Raw genomic sequence first — 19,094 nt, forward strand, 5'->3', positions numbered from 1 at the left:
ATTAGTACATGCAGTAGCTTGGAAGGCAAAGTGTCCTGGGGTTTCAGGTCGTGCTGTGGGTCATTATGGAATAAATGAATACATGTGCTCTGTTAGGGTAACTTAGACGATTAAGAACACTTGCACGTACCCTAATGCTATGAGCATTGTAAATAAATATGATGAAGTTGAAGTCCTGATTAAGTCATCAAATGAAGACATTGTTTGAACTGAAGAGACATGGTGTCACTCTGAAATAAGTGATGCTGAATATGAATGTGGGGAAGCCCATGTATACAGGAAGCACGGACAGAATAGTCAAAATGGATGGGTTATGCTCTTAGTTAAGAAGAATATGAAATCTAATGCAGTGGATCCAGTTGACTTGCGTGATGGAGCCATATTGGGTTAGTTTTTTGTGATGTAAGTACTGAAAAAACAAAATTGAGAGTAGGAGTGTGGTATAGTCCTAATGAGTGTGATGAGTACAACAAACAGCTATATATGGAAATAGAGTAATCCAGCAAATCTGAATGTGTCATAATGGGACTTCTAACTTTACAGGTTTTGACTGGAATGTGATGGTTCGTCACCCACACACTATAAAGAGGGCCCGGAGCTACCATGTAGGCAGGGTAGCTGTGCCACTGATGAGATGCAAATTAATTATCAGATTGTACAGAAGCCTATGGTAGACATAAATTAGTTTGTAATCAAGTCACAAAGGAAGTTAGGCAAGCGAAGGCCGATTATTAGTATTAGTATTATTAGCCATATGTCAGAAGGAAGCCTGAGGCTTATGCTGCACCAGCCAAAAAAAAAAAAAAAAAAAATTTCCGGAGTTACCCTGAGAGTGAGAGTCAGAAGCAGAAAGGACTCACCAAGAAAGAGAAGAATGATGATATTCAGCTCATGAGAAGTCTCTCGCAAAGAAAAACAATAACGACTTCTATGATTATATTATAAAATATAAAACTCTATAATGTAAATTATAAAAAAATATAAAACTAAGGAAACATTGTATTTTTACTTATTCATTTATTTCTTTTTATTTCATTATTTTTCAATGGCAGCTGTTGCAAAAGCCTTGCTTTCCTGCATTGTTTACCGATTTAATACTAATGTTAATAATGAATGTCATGTCTTCCCCTTGGTGTAAGTGATTTTCAAAGATTTAGTATTTTGAAGTATTATTTACTATTTTAACATTTTGAAGATGATATTTGTTTCTGTATACTGTATTAAAACGAAATTATTTGTGCAAACTACAAACAGTAGTCGCAAGTTGTAAACGTGTAAATTATTGTTCATTTTCTACCAGCAATTACAACTATTGCTGCTCCAAAAGATAAACATATAATTTATCAACTGTTGGCTGTGCCAGTTATATAGAAGGCGGTAAAGCAATGTATAGAAGCAAATTGTCCTTCCGAATATTTCTCTTTTGTTTTGTGAGAAGGCATGTGGATTGACCTTAGCCAGTTGACGTAGCCGGGGCGAGAGTGCAGTATCACGCGCTCATTTGAGTGGTCCAGGGTTAAAGCCCGTGACCGCTAAATACGATTAATGTCTGTATTGATGATTTATTGTAAACTCCAGTGACCTGGTTGCTGTGAAGGAGTATGAACAAGAGTTTAATGTGGACAAGTAGTTGGGTGTCTCATGCTTGATTTGGTCTCAGACAGATTTCACAGGTTTTGAATTTCTCACAAACTGCTAATGGAAATATTATAAAGAAGGTGAAGATAAAGGAGAAATAAAAGTTGAATTTCTAAAAGAAGTTGAAATAATGTTGAATTTCTAAAAGAAGTTGAAATAATGTTGAATTTCTAAAAGAAGTTGAAATAGAAGTGACGAACTATTGCTTTTCCCGAAAGTAGCCTCAGTGGTTAAACTTATTTTAGTGTTAATCAGACCAAACAATATGAGGAGGTGAACTTATTCTGCTTCAGCCAAAGAATTCCTCAATCAATTAGTTTGATCATTATTGAAAAGTAAATATCCAGTTCTGCCTTGAACTACTTCTTCAATGGATGGCAGATGAACAGGCCTAAATGGAAGTCAGATGAACTAATGAGACTCGTGGCAGAGAAGAAAAATGCACGGGATGCACATAAATTATCAGGTGACACAGAAGCTTATGGTAGATGTAAGCTGGTCTGTAATGAAGTCACAAAGGAGGTTACACAGGCAAAGGCAGATTACAAGCAAGGACTTCTTTAGTTATATAAATGCTAGAAGAAAGGGGATGAATCAGATTGGTCCCCTTGATATTGATGGTTTGACTGTTGATGATCCTGCTCAGATAGCTGACAATCCGAATGAGTATTTTGCATCTACATTCACACATGAGGATTTATTAAGGAAGCAGAATGCCAGAAGTTTATCAAATTGTAACAGGGTGCTTAATGATTTGTAATAACTGAGAGCAAAGTGGAGGAGAAATTGTTCAAATTGAACACAAGAAAGGCACCTGGGGTGGATGGATCTATCCAGTTATATTAAAGGAGGTGGCAAAGGAAGTAAGCAGACCCTTAGCTATGATTATGAAAGCTTCCTTGGACTCAGGGGAAGTCCTCATAGAGTGGAGATGTGCAAATATGTCCCCAATTTACAAAGGGGGAAAAGGGTAACACAAGTAATTACAGATCATCTAGGGTCATCTAGAGAAGCCTGCAGTTATAGTTCAGACACAGCATGGATTTGTTGAGGGGAAGTCTTGTCTGACAGATTTGATTGGATATTATGATGTGGTCACAAAGGAACTGGATGCAAAAAATAATTTTGATATCATGTACTTGGAGTTTAGGAAAGCTTTTGATACTGTTGCACATGGAAGACTAATGTTAAAATTGGTGCAGTATGGCATTAAGGGCAAGTTGCTACAATAGATAAAAGGATGGTTGAGTTGGAGAAGACAGAGAGTGGTAATCCATGGACACTGCTTTTTGTGTCCTAATGTTATTAGTGGAGTCCCTCAGGGTTCATTGTTGGGCCCATTGTTGTTTTCTATATTTATCAGTGATATTGATAAAGGTATATCAGGGTTAATGTTTAAGTTAGACGATACAAAGGTTGGCAGAGTTGTTAACAACAATAATGACAGTATGCTGCTGCAACAGGATCTGGAACAGTTGGGCTGAGAAGTGGCAACTGAAGTTTAACATTGACAAATGCAAAATACTGCATATGGGTAGCAGTAACCCCAGAGAAATGTACCAACTGGGTGGTGTTACACTCAGGATAGTGGAGAATGAAAGTGATCTGGGGTTAATTGTGCAGTCAGATATGAAGTTTTCCAAGCAGTGCAGACATGCTGCAAGAGTAGCTCATCGTGTCTTGTCAATGATATACAGGAATTTTGCTAGCAGGGATAAGGAGGTGATTGTCCCCTCTTATAAGGCAATGGGCAGGCCACACCTTGAGTACTGCATTCAGCTCTGGAGGTCTCATTTTAGGAAGGATGTAGAGCCGTTGAAATGAGTACAGAGAAGGGCAACCAGATGGTGAGCGGAACAAAGGGTTGCTGTTACCAAGAATGGCTCAATTTCTGCAAATTGCTGTGTGTTGAGACTAGGCACCTGCGATGTGATCTAATCAAGGTGTATAAAGCCTTGAATGGTTTGAGCAAGCTCAGTGCTGATGAGGTCATCAGCATTGAGCTCAGATAACTCACCTGAGGAGACATAAATTTAAATTGAGGAAAGACAATTGTAGAATAGATGTGTTGGAATTTGCCTTTAGCCAGCTGGTGATTGATAGTTGGAACAAATTTACATCTGTTGTTTTGGAGGTCAACGACTTAAGTTCAAGGCAGAACTAGACAAACATTTGGAGTGAATGGATGCGTGAAATGGGAAGATTTTTTTTTTTTTTGGCTATTGCTGTATAAGCTTGGTTTCTTGCATCATATGTCTCTACTAATGCTAACTGTTTTGAGCAACAACTTATTCTGTTGATCAACAACAGGCTGCTCGAAGGTTTTCTGTTCCTTTCGAAAATTTTATATTCATATGCCCTCTTGTTCTAGTTTCACCTGTCTGCACAAATATACCTCTCTCACTCATTTTACTTATTTTTTTACAGCCTTAAACATCTCAGTCAGTGCACCACAAACAGGCTCTGCAGTCCACATCTATGATGTTCTTCATGGGACAGCTCTGAACACTCCCAGTGAATGTAGTTGCGCTTTTTTGGAATCTAAATATGATTGCCACATGCATGGCATTGTATTTGGATGATTTTTGCAAATGCGGTAAGAGAAGAAACCCATGATCACAAAAGTCATTGCCCAATTATGGACAGGATGATGCTGTACTTGTACTCCTATGAACTTGAACATTGTAGTAGTGGAATTGTTTTCTGTGGTGCGATAAATTCAGTAAATTACTGAAAAGTTTGAACGATTTATTTTAATGTCATCATGGTAACAATGTGATGTGGGCATGAAATTTACTTGAAGATTTAAATTGTTCAAACTTATTTAATCGTAAGGACCACTTCCATAAATGCTGCTTGTTATAAAGTGCAACATATAGTGGCCTGATTTTAAAAGAGCAGTTTTTTTCCAGTGATGACCATCTCACAGCACTGGTCTTATCTCCATTGAGTGAGTAAGTTTCTACCATTTAAAGTGGGATGAGCTGGTGTAAATTGATAATGGAGGCTGACTTCACAACCATCATTAAAAGATGTTCTTCCTTATAAGTGATGCAACACTTCCATGGAAACAAAATTAATTTTAAAATTTGCAATATTGGCTGGTTGGTGTATTTGAATGCCAAAGGTGAGGCATGGTATTAAAATAATTGCATATATTATTATTAGTAGTAGCATATGATGTAAGAAATCAAACTTGTAAAGCATCAGCCAAAAAAAAAAAAAAAAACCTCCCACATCACTTGCCCAACCCCTCCAAAAACAAATGTCTGTTTGTGTCACAATACTTTTGATAGCAATGTGTGCTGTACTACCACAAGTCGATACACTTGTAGTTATGAACAAGACAATCAGTATGTTGACCCACTTTTGGCTGTAATATTTCAAAATTCTGCTTAATTTTTCTTTAATGCCTTTGTGAATTCCACTAATATAGAGGGCTGTCTTGACTGTGTCCCTATTAGTAGTAGTAAAAAAAAAAAAAAATTACAAAACAATCCCCTCTAAATATTTGTCCAGTTCCTCATTAAATTTATTTAACCTATCACCTTCCACAACGACAGATGGAAGTTTGTTCCAGCAATTAACTACCCGCTGGCTAAAGGCAAATTTCCGCACATCTATTCTACATCTGTCCTTCCTCAATTTCAATTTATCCCCCCTTAGGTTTGTAATTTGAACAAATGAAAGAATCCCATCAGAATTCAGCGTGCTCAATCCATTCAAGGCCTTATACACCTCAATCAGATCACCTCACAGGTGCCCAGTCTCCAGCTGCTGCAATTTGCAGAACTAATGCCTCTCCTGGTAAGAGGATCGATTTGTTCCCCTAACCAATCTTATTGCCCTTCTCTGTATATGCTCAAGCAAATCTACATCCTTCCTAAAATGAGACCTCCAGACCTGCATGTACTCAAGGCAATGGCCTGGCCATTGCCTTATACAGAGGGACAATCATCTCCTTTTCCCTGCTAGCAAAATTCCTGTATATCATTGACAACACCCCATGACCTGCCATGGCAGCCTGTCTGCATTGCTCAGAAAACTTCATATCTGAGTTCACAATTACTCCCAGGTCTTTTTCATTTTCTACCTCCTTAAGTGTAGTACCACACAGTTGGTACGTTTCTCTGGGGTTACTTCTACCCGTATGCAGTATTTTCCATTTGTCAAGGTTAAACTTCAGTTGCCACTTTCCAGCCCATCTGCCCAAATTTTCTAGATCCTGTTGCAGTAACACACTGCCATTACTGTCATTAACAGCCCTGCCAACCTTTGTATCATCAGCAAGCTTCGATACTAAGCCTGATATACATTCATCAATATCATTGATAAATATACAAAACAACAGTGGCCCCAACACCGAACCCTGTGGGACTTCACTAATAACATTAGTCCACGAAGAGCAGCACCCATTGATTAACACCCTCTGTCTTCTCCCACTTAACCATCCTTTTATCCATTGTAGCAACTTACCCTTAATACCATTCTGCTCCAATTTGTACAATAGTCTTCCATGCGCAACAGTGTCAAAAGCTTTCCTGAAATCCAAATATATTATATCAAAATTATTTTTTGCATCCAGTTTCTTTGTAACCACATCATAATATCCTATCAAATTTGTCAGACAAGACTTTCCCTTAACAAACCCATGCTGTGTCTGAAATGTCTGAATAGATGATCCTGCAATGCATCTTTAACCAGTGACTCCATTATTTTACCCAGAACAGAAGTTAAACTAACTGGTCTGTAATTACTCGTGTCGCCCCTTCTATCCCCCTTTGTGAATTGGGGACACATTTGCACATCTCCAGTCCGTGAGGACCTCCCCTGAGTCCAAGGATGCTCTCATAATTATGGCTAACGATTTGCTTACTTCCTTTACCTCCTCCTTTAATATAACTGGATAGATCCCAACCACCCCAGATGCCTTTCTTTTGTTTAACTTCAACAATTTCTCCCCCACTTTGTTCTCAGTTATTACAAAATCATTAAGCACCCTGTTACAGTTTGATAACCTTGTGGCATTTTCAAACCTTAATAACTCTTGTGTGAATGTAGATGCAAAATATTCATTGTTTGGTTGCTATCTGAGCAGGATCATCAACAGTAGAACCATCGATGTCAATCAGATTCATTCCCTTCCTTTTAGAGTTTATATAAGGAAAGATATCCTTGCTGTTTTTCTTAGCATCCTTTGCCGAAGATTTCTCGTAATCTGCCTTTGCCTGCCTAACCTCCTTTGTGACTTGATTACAGACTAGCTTATATATATTATAGGCTTCTGTGTTGCCTGATAATTTATATGCATCCCATGCATTTTTCTTCTCTGTCACGAGTCTCATTAGTTCATTTGACAAACATTTAGGCCTAAACCTTGAATAGTATTTCTTAATAGGTATGAAACGCAGGGACTCACATCTGGTGAGTATGGGCATGGCACACCCTGAGCTGGATATCATCATTCTTCTCTTTCTTGGTGATTCCCTTTTGTCTGTCTGTCTCTCTCTCTCTCTCTCTCTCTCTCACACACACACAGGGTGGCTCATGAATTTTTTTTTTTTTTTTTGGCTGGTGCAGCATAAGCCTTTGGCTTCCTTGCACCATATAGCTAATAATAATAATAATTAATTCCTTGAATGCTTTCCACTTAGAATTTGCTGTTGGTAACGTCATCAGTTGGTCCCACTGTACAGAATTTAAAAACTGCCTGAGACCACTATAGTCACCTTTACGGAATCAAAAACCCCTTCCTTTACCCCTGATGGTAATTATATCTTTAAGTAAATTCCACATCAGTACACTGTGATCACTGCCACCTAATGGTTCCTTTATCTACAAATTCTTAATACACGAATGATCACTGCTGATAATCAGATCAAGTGTGTTACTCCATCTTGTTGCCTCTCTGACATGCTGCTGCAGAAAACAGTTATCTAATAAATCCACAAAAGTCTTACTAGTGTGCGAGTGACTAAACCATAAGTTACAGTGTATATCTGGAAAGTTAAAATCCCCCATTATAAGACATTCTGATTTACTAGCCCACTCTATTTTCTGTACAATTGTTCATTGTACTCATTCGATTCATTAGGCCTATGACACACTCCTCTGATTTTTGCTTTCGCAGTGCTTATGTCACACAAGACTGACTCAACAGTGCACTGTTCATCTATGTCAACTGGATGCACTTCTTTTGATTTCGTTTTTCTTAATTAACAGCATAATACCACCTCCCTTCCTATCCTGTCTATCCTTTCTGTACACATTGTACTCCCCAAATTCCAGTTCTGCATTCCTTATATCTGTGTGACACCACATCTCTGCTATCTCAACAATATATGCCTTTGATGTGGCGCATTATAGCCTTAGTTGCTAATGCGCCAATAAAATCCAAACCAAACCTAGCCTTTGATGTCTTGACCAACACCTCAAATTCATCAAATTTATTTACTATACTTCTAGCATTGGTATACATGCAAGTATACATGTACCTATTCTTATTATTAGTTACCCTAACACGTCCCATATATCCACCTGTTTCATGATGACTGCCATCAGTTCCTGAAACCCCGAACACCCCTCGCTCTACGCCACTGCTTATTCTAATAGAAGTAGTGCAAGAATCATCTTCACCTCTGCCTGCAGCTACTTTTAACCTTTTAGTCTGTGAATCCCCCAAGCTAGCAGTTTTCTGACCCACCTAACACTGCTTCGATAGCATCAGCAAATATTCTTGCACCCTTTCTATTTAAGTGTATCCTATCCCTGTAGAAGCAGTCTCTCCTGTTAACAAGCACAGACCAGGCTGAAAAAAATTTTACCCATTGAGCCTTGCACATTTCCTCCAGGGCCGAATTGATTGACAAGGTTCTCATCATGTACTCCCTTCTATCGTGTCTGGGCAGAATTGCAGTCACTTTCAAATTTAACTCTAATTCACGACTTTTTTGCAACAATGACCTGTACTTGTTAAGTAAATCTGCAGATCCCCTACTCTTAATGTCATTGGTGCCAACGTGTACAACATTGGTACCAAATATTTCTGCATTCCATTTCATCCCAAGATGATCAGTTCGGTTAAAGTTGGTCTGTGGTGATCACTGCCATATTCTGATATCATTCTCTTTTAACCACACGTTCCCAGTCCTTAATTTATGATATGTAGTAATGTTGTTTTGGAATTTGTAAGGACCAGTTCCATAAGTGTCACAATGTAAAGCACACAAAGTTTAGAACATCAGTAGGATGAAATTAATTCACTGTGGCAAATAGATCTACCCGATACCATGACGCCCCTTCACAGTTGGCACTACATAATTTGGAGTAATAAATGCTGTCCAGGCATCTTCCATACCCAAACATGTTCATCAGACTGGAAAAGCATGTGTAGCATGACTCATTGCTCTACAGGTGTGGTTTCCCTGTTTTTGTTATAAGAGAGTCAGAAGCTCTTCTCTGAAAATTCATGGTATGTAGCTCACCATGTGTTGTGAAAGAATCTAAGGTTTTTCTGTTAATAAAACGTTAATTAAATATTATTATAATCAGGGGTCAACGTGGAAAATTTTAAAAAACAGAATGCTTTTTAATAAAATATTTTCAGCAATTAAGTATGTACATGATATTATTGATGCATGCAACAAGCTGGAACAGCACTTTTTTTTTAATTATGACAGCACCTAGAGATAATATTTAATCTTTACACTTGCAATATAATAAGAAAAAAAATCAAATAATTTGTGTTATATACTTAATTTAAAATACTGCACACATATACACAGTTAACTGTGAACCACAGATTGTTTTAGATTAGTGTGACTGACTGAAAACAGTTGCAAATCTACTTAGAGTGGGAATGCACCTCCCACTATTTACTAATATTATGCTTGTAATACTACAATGTTCTGTAATTAGCATACACTGTACAGCAAGACTACATAGCTGGGCTACACTGAGGATTACCCTTTTCACTCTGATAGTCATTCAATTTACTTATTAAATTGCATTATAAAATAAAATTACTTATATTTCATAAATTTTATTGCATTAGTATTGCAAAGAGACCATTCAGTATGATGAACGAGTAACATTTAGGTAGTCAAACATCAAATTAAGAGCACTTGAAAAATTCACAGCTAAAATAATTACTTTATGTACATGATAATAAGTTAGGTTCGATTACATGCAGACCATGAAAAATTGTTGATGGTCTGGATGCAGACTGCAGTCCTTAGCATTAGTAGAGGCATTTGATGCAAGAAAGCAAGCTTATGCAGCATCAGCCAAAAAAAAAAAAAAAAAAAGTTACATAAATAAATAAAAAATAACCACTTCCACTTCACCCCTCTGTTCGTTCGAAATACCTGTCCAGCTGAGCCTTAAACTTATTTAGGCTATCAACTTCCACGACAAGGGATGGAAGTCTGTTCCACCTACCAACGACCCGCTGGCTAAAGGCAAATTTCCGCACATCTATCCTACATCTGTCTTTCCTCAATTTGAATTTATGCCCTCTCAGGTGATTATTCTGAGCAAGAGGAAGAATCCCATCAGCATTGAGCATGCTCAAACCATTCAAGGCTTTGTACACCTCTATCAGATCACCTCGCTGGTGCCTAGTTTCCAGACACTGTAATTCGCAAAACTTAAGCCTTTCTTCGTAAGAGCACCCCTTTGTCCCATTCACCAATCTTGTTGCCCTTCTCTGTACTTGTTCCAGCAGCTCTACATCCTTCTTGAAATGAGGCCTCCAGGCCTGTATACAGTACTCTAGGTGTGGCCTCACCATTGCCTTATACAAGGGAATAATCACCTCCATATCCCTGCTAGAAAAATTCCTATATATCATTGACAATACACCATGAGCTACGCTTGCAGCCCGTCTGCACTGCTCAGAGAACTTCATATCTGTCTGCACAACCACCCCCAGGTCCCTTTCATTCTCTACCACTGTCAGTGTAGTACCACAGAGTTGATACGTTGCTCTGGGGTTGCTGTTTCCCATATGTAGTACTTTACATTTGTCAATGTTAAACTTCATTTGCCACCTCGAAGCCCATCTGCTCAACCTTTCCAAATCCTGTTGCAGCACCATAGTGTCAGTAGTGTCCTTGACAACCCTGCCAACCTTCGTATCGTCTGCAGACTTGGACATTAAGCCTGATATACCATCATCAATATCATTTATAAATACAGAAAACAATAAAGGACCCAATACTGAACCCTGAGGGACTCCACTAATAACATTAGTCCACGATGAGCAGTGTCCATTGATTACCACTCTCTGTCTTCTCCCCCTCAACCACCCCTTTATCCATAGCAGCAATTTGCCTCCAATGCCACACTGCTCCAATTTGTGCAGCAGTCTTCCATGTGCAACAGTATCAAAAGCCTTTCTAAGATCGAAGTATATAATATCAAAGTTATTCCCTGCATCCAGTTCTTTTGTGACTGCATCATAGTATCCAATCAAATTGGTCAGGCAAGATTTCCCCTTAACAAAACCATGCTGTGTCCTACCTATAACTGAAGTCTTGTCTAGATGATCCTGCAGTGCTTCTTTAACCAGTGCCTCCATTAATTTTTCGGGAACAGAAGTTAAACTCACAGGTCTATAATTACTTGTGTCAGCCTTTGATCCTCCTTTGTGAATTGGGGTCACATTTGCACATCTCCAGTGCATGGGTACCTTCCCTGAGTCCAAGGAAGCTCTCATAATTATGGCTAAGGGTTTGCTTACTTCCTTTGCTGCCTCCTTTAATATAACTGGATAGATCCCATCCACCCCCGGTGTCTTTCTTGTGTTTATCTTCAACAATTTCTCCTCTGCTTTGCTCTCAGTTACTACAAGATTCTCTAGCTTACTGCTAGAGTTGAATACACCTCTGGCATTCCCCTCGCTGAATAACTCCTCATGTGTGAATGTCGATGCAAAATATTCATTTAGTTTGTTAGCTACCTGAGCAGGGTCATCAACAGTTGACCCATCGATATCAAGTGGACCAATCTGATTCATCCCCTTCCTTCTAGAGTTTACATAAGTAAAGAACTCTTTGCTGTTTTTCTTCGCATCCCTTGCCAAGGATCTCTCGTAATCTGCCTTCGCCTGCCTAACCTCCTTTGTAACTTGGTTACAGATCAACTTGTATCTATCATAGGCGTCTGTGTCACGTGTTAATTTGTATGTATCCCATGCATTTTTCTTCTCTGCCATATGCCTCATTAGTTCATCTGACATCCATTTAGGCCTAAACCTTGAACAATATTTCTTAGTTGGTATGTAAAGCCTAGTAGCTTCCAAGATAAGTTCTTTGAATGCTTCCCATTTTGAATTTGCTGTTGGCAATATCATCAGTTGATCCCACTGTATAGAATTTAAATACTGTCTCAGTCCATTGTAGTCGCCTTTACGAAAGCAATACCCCTTCCCTTTACCCCTAATGGTAGTTACCTCTTTGAGTAACTCCCACTTCAGAACACTGTGATCACTGCCACCTAGTGGTTCATTTATCTGCAGATTCTTAATGCATGAAGAATCACTACTGATAATCAGTTCAAGAGTATTACTCCCTCTAGTTGCCTCCCGAACATGCTGATGTAGAAAACAATCATCCAATAAATCCACAAAAACCTTCCTACTGTGTGAGTGACCAGCCCCCAAATTCCAGTCAGTATCTGGGAAATTAAAATCCCCCATTATAAGACTCTCTGATTTACTGGCCCACTCTATTTCTCCGAACAGTTTCTTATTATACTCATCAGAGTCATTAGGCCTATAGCACACTCCTACTCTCAATTTTGATCTCCCAATGCTTATGTCACACCAAACTGACTCGACACTGCACTGTCCAGCGATGTCGACTGGCTTCACTTCCTTGGATTTTATGTGTTTTTTAACTAATAGCATAACCCCTCCTCCCTTCCTATTCTGTTTATCCTTTCTGTAGACATTGTACTCCCCAAATTCCAGTTCTGCATTCCTTATATCTGTGTGACACCACATCTCTGAAATCCCCACAATATCTGCCTTTGATGTTTTGAGCAATACCTCAGATTCATCAAATTTATTTACTAAACTCCTAGCATTGGTGTACATGCAAGTATACATGCACCTGTTCTTTTTCTTAGCTACCCTAACACACCCCATGTGTTTACTTGTACCCCAATGATTCCCAGCAGTCTCTGAAATATCCTGCATCTTATTTTCCAGGCTGCGGCTCATTCCAATAGAAGCAGTGCAAGAATCACTTTCACCTCTGCCAGTGGCTACTGTTAATCTATTAGTCCTTGTATCCCCCCAATCTAGCAGTTTTCCGACCCACCTAACACTGCCTCAATAGCATCAGCAAACATTCTTGTACCCTTTCTATTTAAGTGTATCCCATCCCTGTAGAAGCAGTCTCTCCTGTTAACAAGTACAGACCAGGCCGAAAAAAATTCTACCCCTTAAGCCCTGCACAATCTTTCCAGGGCCGAATTGATTGACAGGGCTCTCATCATATACTCCCTCCTATCATGTCTGGGCAGAATTGCAGACACTTTCAATTTCAACCCTAATTCATGGCTTTTTTTTCATCAGTGACCTGTACTTGTCAAGTAATTCCGCCGGTCTCCTACTCTTAATATCATTAGTGCCAACGTGTACAACTATATCACCTTTTGTGCCCTTAAAAGATGATATCTGCTCTACAACTTCATCAACTTTTGCCCCTGGCAGACATATCCTGGTCCTGTTCCACCTATCCTTTTTACAAAGCATGTTTCCCGTTTCCCTGATAATAGAGTCACCAACAACTACTAGTTCCTTTGGGACCAGCGCATTCTGCCTTGGGGGTTGCCGCTGTGTTGCGCGATGACCAAGTGCAAGCTCTGGCATTGGTGTGGGCAGCTGAGAGCTTGATGGGCCCCTCACTTGTAATCCTTCGAGGGCATCCACCCTGTCCTTCAAGCTCTCATATAGGCCCATAACAACGCTGAGTTGTCGCCTGATCTCCTTACACTCCTTGCATCGCACACATACAAAGACATCCCCTATGGCAGTATCATGTCCCATACTTGACTGCTCCGCAAACATCAAGCAAATAGTGCATCTTAAAAGGCTGTGATTCAGAGGACAACTGCCCCTCTCAGTTCTCCCCTGGGCCACAGCATTCCCTTGAGCCTTTTGCTTTGCTGCTCTGGTTTGAGTCATGATTTAGATTTACTTTCAATAAAATTTCAATTTCTCTACAAAATTAAATCCTAAACTTGTATCCAAACACAGTTATAACGCTATATTTATGTTTGAGTAACAAGTGTTATCTACGAAATATTTATGTTTCAGTAACGAATGTTATCTACGGAATATTTAGGTTTCAGTAACGAGTGTTATCTACGAAATATTTACGTTTCAGTAACGAGTGTTATCTACGTTATTTATGTTTCAATAACGAGTGTTATCTACGAAATCCCTTTATAACTTCCGTATCAAGTTATGTATTAATTATTTATTTTTACTAATTATTTATGTTAAGTAACCTAAGTGGTTATATGTATAGTTAAAAGTACAATTTAATTGCCAATGAAGTTTGACAAGATTAATAGATTGGTGATGTCTACCTTAAGGTCTAATTGTGAGGTCTTAATTGGTGATGTCTACCTTAAGGTCTTAATTGGTGATGTCTACCTTAAGGTCTAATTGTGAGATGAGGTAACTAGCTGACTTGTTGTGTAATAGTTCCTGTCAGTCAGTATTTTATTCCTGTCTAGTAATTTATTTTTTGTGTTTGGTTTCATCTATGCTCTTCCATTGCTTAGCACATTTTTAATTGTTGAATTGGAAATGCATTACTAACATTTCCCCCACATGACATCCATCTGTCATTCTTTTCTGAAATTCAGCTCTTTCCATGTGTTAGTTTTTTAGTATACATGTTTGAAATGAATTCAGGCTAACCACTGAACCTTTATAGGCCAAATTATTTGCATATTTTTAGGTGCACTCATCGTTTTGTGATCAGATAGGCGTCAACTTTTTGTAGAATAGTATATGAAAAAAAGACTGTGAAGAAATTCATTGGTCTTTTCTCCAGTCTTGGATGAAAATTCAGGATTTCTAGGAAGAAGAACAATGCTTCCTTCATCCAGGACCAAATATACCTTGATGCAAAAGTGGCTCTTGATGAAATGAAACCCAAACCTTTTTTACTTGGTCTGAACAATAGTGATAATTGTAACCGCTATGCCTGCAGCAGGGGAAGCTGTTCTCTTTGAAGTACATCACCTTCGGAATGTTATATCCTGAGCTGTATAAAATATCTAATTCACGCCCCCATCATTCTGAGTGCACAATGATGCTGCTGAAGAAACAGAAAATAAAGTGTACTATGTGAGTTTTGATTTGTAGATCAAAACAAAATAAGCAAGGTTCATGTCAAGGCAGAAATAAGCACTGATATTAATGGTTTATAATTTAATTATTATTTTACAGTATTATTGCAATAAGGTTAAGCTTGAATATTCATTATATTAGTATTGGAAAAATGATGCACAAAAAGAAACTGGTATGCATCAACCAAAAAAAAAAAAAAAAAAAAAAAACTTATTCTCCCATTCAATTTGCATATCCCTTTTAATAATTAGTCCAGTCCTTTAAATTTATTCACTTCCTCTCTCTATGTTATGAGGTAGCAGTTTATTCCAACAATCAATTAGAATTTCTGCATGTCTGTTTCATAACCTTTTTATTTTTTCTTCTCTCATGAGCATTACTTGAGATAGAGTAAAGATCCCATCAGTATTTAGGTTATTTAACTCTTTTAATCAGTTATATTTCAGTGTGGATACTAGTTTCCAGACTTTGCAATTACAGAACTGTAGTTTTTCTTGGTAACAATATGCCTTTGTTCCCCCCTCAAACTAGGCTTATTTTCCTTCTTTGTACCTTTAATATACAGATCTATGTATTTTCTAAAATGAGGTTTCCAAACCTTTATGCAGTACTCAAGGTGAGGCCTAGCCATTGCTTATACAGTGGGATAATCACTTCTTTGGCCTTTGTACCTGTTGGCAAAGCTTTTCTATATCATCGACAGAATTTCATGAGCTGTCCTAGCAGCCTACACTGCTCAGTGAACTTCTTGTCAGATGGTTGCTAACTAAATGGTATATTATTCTGGGATTACTATTACCCAAATGCAGTACTTTACATTTATCAATGTTATACCTCAGATACCATTTTTCAGCCCATCTGAATAGTTTATCTAGATCTTGTTGGAGTAGCATACCCTAATAAATATCATTAACTATCCTACCTACCTTTTATCATAAACAAACTCTGACATTAAACTTGAAATACCTAATTGGTGGCATTAATATAAATGAGGAACATGAAGAGACCCGACCCAACTATGTGGGACCCTGTTTGTGATTAACAAATCTATGCTGTGATTTTCTTAGCATCATTAATATTAAGATGGTCTTGCATTACTTGTTTAATCATAGACTTCATAATTTCCTTTGGCAGTAAAGTCAGGCTTATAGTTCATAATCATTCACTGCACCTTTCAAATCACCTTTGTAAATATAGGAGAGAAATTTGCACATCTCCAGTCTGTGGAAGCTTCCCCTGAATTTGTAGTGGTTCCCATTATTATTATTATTTTAAACTTTTTTTTCCCTTTATGTGGTTTTTTTCCACCCTGTGACTGGTACTGGTACCAAGTGCATGGGTGGTTGGTTGTGTCTGGTTACTATTATTATTATTATTACTTTTGGTCGAGGAACTCCCTTACTATCTTACATGTGTTCAGGATTGTGGCTTTCTAGAGTTCTATGTAAGTGTTCTTTGGGAGGCCTACTGCTGCTAAGTTTTTGTGGAGGCTCTTTGGTACCATGCCAATGGTTGATACAGTGATTGATATGGTCATTATTTGTTCCATATGCCACATATCTTTGACTTCCTACCTTAGGTCTGAGTTCTTCTTGATCTTTTCCTTGTATGTTTTCTGGAGGTTGCTGGTGATAAGTACCACTATGTCGATCAAGCAGGCAATCATTTCCTTGTTGATGAGGGTTGTGTGTGGTCTTGTGTAGGATCGTATTCCATTATTATGGAAACCGCCCAGTGTATTCCGTGAGTAGAGGTTTCTAGTATGGCTTGAGGCTCATATTTGTAATATAGTAAATTTTATTTGATCAGTTAGTATTTTTGCACTAGCTTCTGATGTGTTATCCTGGCCATGTTTGTGGATGTACTCTGTGTGTGTGTGATCACCCTGCATTCTGCGGTGTTGTACCAATTATTTCTGGGGCCAGGTGGCATCGACAACATGTCATCTGTTACTTCGGTGTCTTTGGTGATGTATTTCTTGTAGTTCCTGATGTTGATTACCTTATCTTGGATGGCGAGCATGAATCCTTTGGTCTCGGGGAAGACCTTTCCTTTTGTGAGCCAAGCGTTGGAAGCCATCTTATTTATGTGGTGTCGGCAATGGAATGTCTTCTTCACCCGTCTTTCTTTGTTTCTTCTGTCTGTGTGAGCGTGGTCTCATTGTTGAGGTTGGGTGTTGTGTGCCAGTTGTCTATCTTTCTTATATCTTGGTAGATTGGTGCTGTGTTTTCCTGGAAGTAATCCCTCAGATTCTTAAACACCTTCTGTTGTTTAATGAGGTCTGTCAAACTCCCTGTTACTCTTTTCCTGGCTATGGTCTATCTCTTGATGGCCAACCTTAGGTGGTCTTGGTGGCACTTGGTCATCATTATCCTGGTCTATCTCATAATCTCCTCCTGCTTAGTTTTGGTCCAGTCTGTGATTCAAAAGGAGTATTTTAGTACTGAGACTGCATAGGTGTTTATGGCTCTGACCATGTTCCTGCCATTCAGCTTTGATTTTAGCAGGCTTCTTAGTCTGATGGTATTTCTCAGTAAGGTGGGTCTTGATTTCCTTGTGTTCTTGTTGTTGAGCCTACATCATACCAGATATTTATAGGTCACTCCCTCTGTCATGTAGTTCCTGCTTAAACGATGCAATCTCTTCACCAGCCTTCAGCTGGTAGTGTCAGCTGATTGGATTTCTCTGGCAATCCATGTATCTTGCATATGTCTAGGCCAGATTGCATCTGATGTCAGTGCTGAACTCTTCAGTGATCTGGAATAGCTGTTGGAGTTGATTCTTGGTTGCCACATAGAGTTTGATATATATCAGGTGAGAGAGGGTGTACGGGTTCTTCTTCCCATATTTTAGGGTATATATATCCAGCAACACCCAAGAAGACTCTACACGTGGAAATCTCCTGATCATAAAACAAGGAATCAGATTGATTACATCCTTATTCAGCAAAGGTGGAGTTCCAGTGTAATCATAGCAAAGACACTTCCTGGAGCAGATTGTGGCAGTGATCATCAGCTACTCTATGTCGTGCTGAAGATGATAAAGATCATGAATATGGTTTTCCCTAGACGATTGGATGTAGAAAATATTAAAAATGATTATTAACTTGAAACAGGCAATCGTTTTCAAGCACTATTATAACTAGATGACAATATGTTGCCTGAGGAAATGTGGGAAAATACAAAAAGCATTATTAAGGATTCAGCAAATAGATACATTAGAGATAGTCAAAGATCAAGAAGCCATGGTTTACAGAAGCTACTTTCAAACTTATTGAGCAGAGAAGAATTGCGAAAGCCCTGGGCGTATATGGAAATGAAGAGTATCAGGAACTGAGCAAAGTCATCAAACACTGTTTAAGCCAGGACAAACAGGATTATATCAATCAAAAGTGTAAAGAGATTGAATACCACAACAAACAAAACAACACTAAGAAGATGCATGATGTTATTAATTCCTTAAGACAAAAGTTCCGTCCAAAACTTAATGTAATTAAGTTTGTTTGTTTGTTTGTTATTTGGATTTTAGGAGCATTAGCAACTAAGGCCATATTGCTCCGGGATATGCGGTGGTCATTCCCTGACCTTTTCCACATCCTCCGTATTTGGTGGTGACGGGCTCGAACCCCGGTCTAATCAAGAGCATGTTCTACGCACTGCTGCTCCTTCCCACCTGGCTACGGAGACGCCATGTAATTAAGGACTCCAAGGGAGAAATTTTAACAGAGGAGAATGCAATTAAAGGAAGGTGGAAAGAGTACTGTGAACAGCTCTTCAGAGCACCTCCTGACACTAATGATCTGCCACTGTTTTCAAGAGTGTGATCACGAACCAGTTCAACTGAAGAAAAGTCGAAAAAGCCATCAGAGAACTGACGTATGTCAGGTCACCTGGAATTGATGAAATACCAGTGGAATTGATTAAAGCTATAGGTGTGAAGGGCGGCAAGTTTTTTCATATTGTAAAGATTTGGGAAATGGGATGGTGGCCATCAGATTGAAAGAAATCAATTTTCATTACTTTACCAAAAAAAGAAGATCTGAAAATTTGCTCAAATTACAGGACTAAGCCTAATTTCTCACGCT

At 38.6% G+C, this 19,094-nt stretch overlaps 1 protein-coding gene across 1 annotated transcript in view; it reads left to right on the forward strand.

Annotated features, from left to right (window-relative positions):
- The first annotated feature begins 876 nt into the window (after positions 1-876).
- The window catches only part of LOC150075155 (methyltransferase-like protein 25B), a 158,148-nt gene continuing 139,930 nt past the window's right edge, over positions 877-19,094 (forward strand). Inside the window, exon 1 of the mRNA XM_090388383.1 lies at positions 877-1,134. The gene's annotated coding sequence lies outside the window, so the exon portion shown is untranslated. The remainder of the gene's footprint in view (positions 1,135-19,094) is intronic.

The sequence above is a fragment of the Mastigoproctus giganteus genome, chromosome 14 (assembly GCF_048544385.1).
Source record: "Mastigoproctus giganteus isolate SK-2022 chromosome 14, ASM4854438v1, whole genome shotgun sequence".
Taxonomy (NCBI): domain Eukaryota; kingdom Metazoa; phylum Arthropoda; class Arachnida; order Uropygi; family Thelyphonidae; genus Mastigoproctus; species Mastigoproctus giganteus.